At 45.2% G+C, this 9,721-nt stretch overlaps 1 protein-coding gene across 1 annotated transcript in view; it reads left to right on the top strand.

Moving 5' to 3' along the window:
• The window catches only part of Taf1 (TATA-box binding protein associated factor 1), a 667,992-nt gene that overhangs the window by 215,911 nt on the left and 442,360 nt on the right, over positions 1 to 9,721 (top strand). The gene's annotated exons all lie outside the window — the stretch shown is intronic.

Below are 9,721 nucleotides of genomic sequence, written 5' to 3'. Positions count from 1 at the left end.
CATGCTCACTTCCTTGTTCCTTATCATTGCGTTCAAGCCTTTCTTTCTTGTTGTACCCTTTCAAGCACTTCACCCTCTAAACTTCCATCCTTACTCATCACACAACCCAGTTACTTAAATGCACTCACATTTTCCATTTCCTCGTCATCCAGCCTCACTGTACTTTCATTGGCTTCATTTCTCTAGAAGACCATAACTTTCCTCTTCCCAACATTCGCCTTGAGATTCCATTTCTTACACACTCTCCCAGACTCATTCATCAAGCCATGCAGTTCCCCCTAGTCTTCACGTAACAATACTGTATCATCTGCAAACAGCAGTACTGGGAGTTTCCAAACACTGTCCTCTCCCATAAGGGTCGCTCCAACATCCACTACCCTACCTTGTATCTCTTTTATAACCCCATCTGTATATGGATTGAACAACCATGGAGACATTTCACACCCCTGTTTTAATCCAGCATTCAGATAGGAAAATTTACTCAGTTCACTATTCACATGCACTGCTGCCTTAGCACCCTGATACATACTCTTCACGGCATTCAGCAACATCCCATGTACACCATATAGTCTTAATACTTTCAACATTCCTTGTCTGTCCACCCTGTCGAAGGCTTTCTTCAAATCCATGAAGGCTGCATACGACTTCTATCCCTTAACAAAAAACTTTTCTTCCAAAGACCTAAGAATGATTCTCTGATCTACAGAATCTCTTTGCTTCCTAAAAAATCCCTGCTCTTCTCCAACTAATTCCTTTGTTACTTCCCTAACTCTGTCAGTAAGTATCCTACCATATACGTTTCCTTGAAATTAATCAGCGTTCAAACTATATTGATTGTTCAAATCTTTCTTCTGAGGATTTGGTTGATATTGTTATGTCACTGTCCCACACTGCCACAGGCTCCGACAGCAGAAGTTCAGTACAGAAGGACGTTGCCCAGTGAGTTGTTCTTCCTATGGTCAGCCTTTCAGTGTACAGCACACTAGATCAGCTCAGGTGTTGTAAATAAACACTAGCTTCGTAAGTTCACTGTCTTTATTTTCCAGATAATTACACTGAATGCTTTCCAACTTCACTTCACTGTTCTCACAAGCACTGGAGTTATACAAACTTTACTAGCTGCAGTTACACTTAATGCATGACTACACTATTTTCACAAGTACTGACAATATACAAACTTCAATAACATTTCACTGTTTGCCAACAACACTTCACTGTTTTCACACGTACCGAAAATATACAAACCACTAACACTGCACTACACTCAAACTGAACTGAAAACCGAGTGAACTTGCTCTAGTCCCTTCCCCATCCTTATATAAGCTTGCATTACTCTAGAAACTTCCAGCACACACTCAACGGGGTAAAGTTGAGTTACCAGGTAAGAGGCATCAAAACATGCCAGTTTTGTTACACTGCACAACACTCCATATTATGTACCGTAGCATACAAACTTAAGTTACATAATTTAGCAAGTAATCACATAACTGAAACATTAGTGAGAAAAGGAGCACAAAAATTAATGCACAATTTACAAAACAACTACGCTCACAAGTAGCAGGCAAACTGGCAACTATGACTTGTACCGGAGGTACGGTAAACATCGGGAATCAGTGAGAAGCTTCTTGACTACCTAACTACCAAATCTCGCTTCTAAACACTACCCCCTCCCTTGTCCTTTGTCGTACCAACAAAACTACACAATATATACAAGCATAATTCTAATGAAACATCTAACTATACACAAAATAACCCTTCAACTTATCAGGTCTTATTCTATGCCGCTTCTGACGACGTCCTTGCCCCTCCACACAGTCCACTCCTACTGGAAGGTCTTGGTCCTCTTCCTGATTCACTTCTTCCGTCATGAAGCTATCACCATCCTCTTGCTCTTCAGCTCCTTGGTCCTCTTCAACATCCTCATCTGCGGGTGAGCATGATTCCTCGGAGACGCCCCAGCTGTACTGTCGTGGCCCATGGTACTGCCACAGACAAATCATGTGTACCACCTTTGGGCAAGACTTCCTTCCTCCCCAAATCTGATACGTTACATCTGATTGGTGGTCCAATGGTGTAAGGCCCATCCCATGGGCTCTGTGGCATTGGTGAGTGTCCCTTCTTTCGCATAGGATTGTATGACCAAATTTTGTCACAATCCATGAAGCCCACCTCTCTTGCCTTGACATCGTACTTGCACTTCATCACCTCTCCTGAAAACCTGAGGGCTCCTCGCACTTGATGATGTACCTCGGCCAGCCTTTCGTGAAGATGCTTTGCTTAGCCAGATTTGTCTGTAGGCAGCTCTTCACCAGGTGGTCTTCCCATTAACAAGTCAACAAGTAAGCGTAACTCATGGCCCAACATCAGTTTTGCAGGGGTGTAGTCGGTAGACTCATGGGATTCAGACCGATATGCCATCAGCAGCGCAGGTAATTTCTGGTCCCATTCTGTTTTTCCATCAATGCAGTACTTGGGCAGTTCTTGTCCCAGGGTCCATTTGAATTTCTCCACCATCCCATTTGACTGTGGCCTTAGTGGGGTCGTCCTGGCCTTCTTGATCCCCAGTAACTTGCAACACTCATGGAACACAGCAGACTCGAAGTTTCTACCTTGGTCTGAATGTAACTCTTGTGGCATCCCAGAATGCCTGAAGAACTGGTCAACCAACAGCTGAACAACAGTAGTAGCCTCTTGATTAGGGATGGCATAGGCTTCTGGCCACTTTGTGAAGTAGTTCATGGCGACACATATATACCGGTTTCCTCTTTCAGTGAGTGGCAAAGGTCCAGCAATGTCCACCACAACTCTTTCCATTGGTGCACCCACTTGGTACAACTGAAGAGGGGCGCAACCGTGTTTCAAGGGTCCCTTCTTGGCACAACACACATCACAGGCCCGACACCACACTTCAACATCCTGACACATGCCAGTCCAGTAGCACCTCTTTCTTAGCCATCTTAGATTTTTTTTTTTTTTCCATTGACCCTGCCGCATCCACTCTAGCACTGGTTGTAAATCTACATCTTCCATCTGCATCCTCTTCAGGTCTTCTTCATCTGACGCTGGCTCTGTCACTGCGGTACGGCTGCATTTCTTACTATGATCTTTTTTAATACACTGCCAGCACTCTGGATCACAAGGCCGACGACCCAGGCTGTCAGCATTGCCATATACCCGCCCAGGAGGGTGCTGCACCTCATAACTGTGCTGGTCTAGCTTCTTGAGCCAGCGTGCTAGTTGTTCTTCTGGATTCTTTAGTGTGTTCAGCCACTTGAATGCCGCATGGTCCATCCTGATGATGAAGTAGGACCCATACAAGTAAGGATGGAAGAAATCAAAGGCTCTTCATCATTGCCAAGAGCTCCTAACGGTTCACACATTAGTTCGGCTCTGGTGGGCTGAGCTTCTTCCTGTAATATGCCACCATATACTTTTTTTAATTCTTCTTCCACTACAGGACTCCACTACTACCTTGGTCACTGGCATCACAGTCCAAGATAAATGGCTAACTCTGATTAGGGTATGGCAATACTGGAGAGCTTGCCAATGCATGCTTGAGTTCTTCGAAGGCTTTCTGAGTCTAATGTCCACGCAAACTTCTGCCTTTTCCCCAGCAACTTGTGCAGAGGTGCAGCTGTCGTTGCAAAGTCCTTGACAGAACGCCGACATTGGGTGCACAAGCCCAGGAAACTGCATAGCTCTTTCACACATGTTGGAACTGACCAGTTTTCCACAGCTGCCACCTTCTCTGGATCAGTACGCCTAAAATATGTCCCAGGTACTTTACTTCCTTCTGAAACAAGTAGCACTTCTTGGGGTTCAGCTTGAGGTGCGCTGTTCGGATCTTGTTTAACTCTTCCGACAGCCTCTCCAATTCCTGGTCGAAAGTCTGTCCAAACACAATTAGATCATCCAGATAGATGAGAGCTGACTGCCAGTGCAGGCCTTCAAGTACGTGGTCCATGAGACGCTCAAGAGTAGCTGGGGCATTACATAGGTCAAATGGCATCACTTTAAACTGCCATAAACCCCACCCATATGAAATGGCAGTCTTGCCTTTTTGTCCTTCTCTGCAACCTTGACCTGATAATACTCTGCCATGATGTCTAGGGTGGAGAACCACTTAGCACCTGACAGAGCATTCAGTGTGTCATCAGTTCTTGGCAGGAGGTATGCATTCATCACTGTCACATCATTCAGGGCTCAATGATCTACACAGCACCTTACTGAGCCATCCGTCTTCCTTACCAGAACCACTGCTGATGCCCAAGGACTGCTGGACTTTTCTGTCACTTCATGATTTTGGAGATTCTCCATCACTTTCTCCATTTCTTGCCGTTGGGCTGGCGCCATCCTCTGCGCTGGCTGTTTAGTTGGGCGGTGATCCCCTGTGTCTGTACAATGCTCCACCAGATCAGTGCATCCCAGGTCTAGGTCTCCAGTGAAAAAGACATCAGCAAACTTCATCAGCAGCTGCCTCAACTTCAGCACTTTTGAACCATCCAGGCACTGGCAACTCCTTGAAAATAGGTCTTGTAAGTGGTCTGACAGATACCCTTCTTCTTTTATTACACTTCTTTTACAGGCCCTCCTCTGGTGCCACTCAGGGTCCACCGCCTGGTACAGTCCCACTATTTCTCCCTCATTAATCTTCTGTGGCTCATGGGAGAAATTGGCCACCACAACCAGCACTTCATCTGCACCTGTTTCCACCAGAGTTCTCCCCACCATCACTCCAGCCTTTGTCTTGCACTGTGCATCGGGCTCCACCATCCCTAGACAGCTGTCAAAAGAGCCACTCACCGTGCACTGGAGCAGCAGTTCTGATTTTTGGAGTATCACTGTAGTGCAGAGTGCCCTCACCCTGCCACCAGAACTGTACATTTCACTGCCGTGACGGGAACCGTCCTTTCTTGAATCTTAAGCTTCATGGAGCAAAAGTCCAGCTCACATCCCATGAACATCAGGTAGTCCAGACCCAGAGGGCAAGGATCCTCCATGTTGGCTATGTAGACTGAAAGAGTAGCCTCTTTGCCCTGCCACTTCAATCCGGACATCCAGGGGTCCCCTCAGTTCTGTGCGGTGCCCAGTTACGCCACACAGTTGTTCTGATGACTCTGGCAGATACCGATGATGTAACACATCAGGCCTTACAAAAGTCTGCTCTGAGGCTGAATCGGTCACTGTCGATTGCTGTTGTCTTGCATTTTCTCGGTGGTGGGAAAATCCAACTGGTGGTTGCCCCTTAACATCAGCCTCCACTACTTTTCTGATTCTTTCTGGTCTTCTGCAGCCTTCTTCTTATCGTGCTTTTTATTTGGACACCTAGAACTGAAGTGTCTCATCTCGCTACATGTCCAGTACGCTTTTGTTACAATTGAAGATTTCCTTGCACTGCTCTGTTCTTGCTCCTTCTGTTTGTGACAATACTTCTTCTTGTGTCCCAGCTTTCCACAGAACCAGCATCCTCCTCCAGTCTTCTGCTCCCACTTCCACTTGTAGCAGTCCTCTTTTCTGTGTCCTGACTTTTCACAGTACCAGCAACTTCCTACAAATTTTTCTGTTTCACATACCTGCCCCTTTCTTGCCTTGAATCCTACAGTACAACCTGCCTGAAAAGTGGATGTACTTGACCTTCTGTAGGACTCAAATTCTAGAGCCCTGGCTAGTGCCTCTTGCATGCTGCTTGGTTGTGCCTGCTTCACTTTAACTTGCAACTCTGCACTTAACATCAATGAACTGGTCTTTCAGAAGAATAGCTACTAGGTTAGGTGCTGCTTCAGGGTATGCCTTGTATGCTATACTTTCCAGGTCATGAGCAAGGTGCTGTAGGGATTCTCCTTGAGCCTGTACATGGCTCCAGAACTTTGCTTTGTAAACCTCAGTTTGGTACATGGTCCTATATCTATATCTGCACTCCAGCACTTCTACTAGGGACTGATTACTGTTCCTTTCCATCACTGACATCTTGCCCAGAATTTACATTCCAGCACCCTTATGGATAGTAGCATGCTGCACTACCCTCTACCTATCATCCCAACCATTCTGATCTACAAGTAACTCAAACTGTGCATGGTAAGCTTCCCAAGGTACTCTACCATCAAATTCCTGAGGTTTCGTTTTAATTGGACCCCCATTATAGCCATACACATCACTGGTTTGGGGCCTAAAAACTGGGGCTGCATAATTAAGGGCAAGACTTAAAATTTCTGCATTCTGACTATTCAACCCTGTAATGCTACTTTTAGATGCCCGGGATCTGTCAAGATTCACCATACACTCTCCATTCCTTTCATATGCTCCCTGTACACTATCCTGAGGCTCAGCAATGCAGTATTTCTCTACAACCTCAATTTTGTCACTAATCATCTTCACCTGGTCAACCGCATGATTCAGCTGGTTATCTCCTTGCTCTCTGCATCCCATCACTATTCCCTCAATAATATTTAGCTGGTTGTCTACATGCTGTTTACACTCCATCACATTGTTGCTTACCTCACACTTCTGCTGCTCTACCTTAGCATCTACGTCCTCCTTAAGCTATTGCTGTTCTTCCTTCATTACTCCATGAAAGCATATAGCTGTCCTTGCATTCTCAGCTGTAATTCCCTCTGTTGCTCCTGTAATGCCTCCTGAAGCTGTTCATATCAGTCTTTCTGTTTTTTGTTCTGTGCCTGGAGTTGTTCTTTGATACCGTTCCGGAGCTCCTTCTGTTCTTCACTTTGGGCCTGTAATTGTACACTTTGTTCTTGTAATTGTTCTTTGAATGCTTTCTGGCCTTCATTCTGTGCCTGTAATTGTTCTTGTGGTTGTAGACTTTGTGCTTGCAGTAGCTTCATAATTGTAGCCAGCAATGCCTCTTCTTGCCTTGCTTGGCCTCGTGTCTGTACACCTTCTGCCTCCATATCAAAGGTTAGACTCTCTGCAGCACATAAATTATCCACACTCCTGACACCATTGTTACATCATCATCCCACATTGCAGCAGGCTCCAACATCAGAAGTTTAGTACAGGAAGCTCATTGCCCAGTGAGTTGTGCTTCCTATGGTCAGCCTTTCGGTGTACAGCACACAAAATCAGCTCAGTCATTGTAAATAAACACCGGCTTCTTAAGTTCACTGTCTTTATTTTCCAGATACTGTAATTACACTGAATGCTTTCCAACTTCACTTCACTATTCTCATAAGCACTGGAGCTATACAAACTTTACCAACTGCAGTTACACTTGATGCTTGACAACACTATTTTCACAAGTACCGACAATATACAAACTTTAGTAACACTTCACTGTTTGCCAACAACACTTCACTGTTTTCACAAGTACCAAAAATATACAATCTTCAGTGAAATTGCACAACATTCAAACTGAACTGAAAACCTACTGAACTTGCTCAAGTCTCTTCCCCATCCTTTTACAAGCTTGCATTACCCCAGAAACATCCAGCACACACTCGACGGGGCAAAGTTAAAACAGTTACCAGGTAGGAGACATCAAAATATGCCAGAGTTTTCTTACACTGAACAACACTCTAAATTATTTAGCATACAAACTTAAATTACATAATTTAACACGCAATCACATAACTAAAACATTATTGAGAAAAAGGCGCAAATATTAATGCATAACTTACGAAACAAGTACACTCACAAATAGGAAGCAAACTGGCAACTCTGACTCGTACTGGAGCTACAGTAAACATCGGGAAGCAGTGAGAAACTTCTTGACCACCTATCTACCAAATCCTGCTTCTTAACAATATATATAACAATGAGCTTAGGTCAGTTGTTGACCATTATTGTCCTGAGGTAGTAAAAACAATCATTGTTCGTCATAATTCTCCGTGGTATGGTCCTTCCAATAATTCTTTGCGTAGACAGTATAGAAAGGCATAACGTGCTTGGTTCTTGCAACAGACTAAATTAACTCGTTTGCATTATGTTTCTGCGAGAAGAGCAGTTGTTCATGCCGTAAAAGCCCAAAAGGCAAGATATTGGAAGTTGATTCATGTGGTGATGATAAAGAAAAAAGTCTGCAGTTGTGAACAGTTTGGTCGGTAGGAGGAATGTAATTGTTAAACCAACTTCTTTATCTGATGCCCAGTTGGCTTCTGATTTTACTTCATTTTTTTACAACTATGATATCTCACATAAATGACCTAGATAACAGTTCTTCTAGTAAAGTGTACTCAGTTGACTCCCAATCATGGCACATACGGGATCATTTACCTTCAACATTTCATCCACAGGTTGTAAATAAAGTTAAATGTTACATCAGAGAACTTAACAGAACATTTTGCCTGCTCAATCCGTGTAACATATCACAATTGCCTGATGTGTACGAGCGCATGGCAGACTTTATCTGTAACATAATTAATAGATGTTTCTTACCAATTTTATGCAGTCTGAGTCTACCTTGGGGGGGGGGGGGGGACTTGAGGCAGTCTGCCTGCTCGCCTCGCCACCACAGCACCAAACACACACACACACACACACACAGGTCGTTGACAGAGACGGAGCTCTTTCTGGATCGTGGGGAAATAATTGCTGAATCAGTGACGAAAAGAAGACCAGCCTATTTGTGATTATGTTAATGAGTGTGTGAGTGGTGGTCTCGTCAGACAGTAGTTAAAAAACCGTGGCTCGGTCATAAAAAAAACGAGTAATCCCTCCAATATCCGGATGCCCAATTTTTGGACATCCCCAATAACAGGACATTTTCGTCCCGGGATCCGATATTCCCAAAAAGGGCCAAAAACTGCAAAAAAAAAAAATCGAAAAAAATCTGACTTTTTCCCGCCTGTAATTTGAAGTTGGCGTGCGCGGCGCGGGCCAGCTGTGTTCTGGTGCGTTGTTCCGCCGACGTCTGCTAAAGCGCCCCTGTATCCTCCCCACTTACTGCCTGTCTCTTGTGTGTTCACGCTCGTCATCATGGTCCCCCACGTGCTCGCCTTTGTGATGGTGCTTTACCTGCTGCAGGCTCTCCTGCTGCTTTCGTGCCTCTCCTTCATGTGTGTGATGATGGCCCTGCCGCCTGAGAAGAGGAAGAGAGTGGTTTTGACTCTGAGAAGAAGAGGGAGATATTGAACAAGGTGGATGTGGGATGGTCTACCTCACGTATCCTCCGTGAATTCAACCTGGCCCGGTCTACTTTATTTGATATCAAGAGATCGCGCGACAAACTCATGCAGCACACGGCTGACTTCTCGTCAAAAAGCAAACGCAACGTGGAGAGGAAGGTGATGTATACTCCCAAGTATGCAGAAGTCGACCGCTCTAAGTTGATTTGATATCGACAGCAACGTGCTGCTGGTGTGATGGTGCATGGGACGGAGCTGAAGGCTGCTGCTGAGAAGGTCGCAAGGCTTCACGATGTCCTACACTTCAAGGCATCCGAAGGTTGGCCCTTCGCGTTCAAGTTACGACATGGCCTTACCAACCATAAGTCTCATGGCGAAGCTTTGGACGCCAACAAGGATGGAGTAGACAAGTTTCAGCAGAAGGTGAAGCGCTTGATCGACAGGGAGGGCCTAACTTGGTCAAGTCTACAACGCTAACGAAACTAGTTTATTCTATCGCTCTTTGCCTACGAACACTCTAGCCGAGGAGACGGAGAAGGGTGTACCTGGCCGCTGCCCTGCAAGCTTTGTGTTGTGCCAATGCTAACGGCATGCACCGGCTCAAGCCCGTTATTGTTGGCCGTGCAAAGCAGCCTCGGTGTCTT

The sequence above is a fragment of the Coenobita brevimanus genome, chromosome 55 (assembly GCF_032717465.1).
Source record: "Coenobita brevimanus isolate Jiangsu-jjx chromosome 55, ASM3271746v2, whole genome shotgun sequence".
In the NCBI taxonomy this organism is placed as follows: Eukaryota; Metazoa; Arthropoda; class Malacostraca; order Decapoda; family Coenobitidae; genus Coenobita; species Coenobita brevimanus.
Note: the sequence above shows the minus strand (reverse complement) of the source record. Positions and strands in the feature narration are given on the sequence as shown.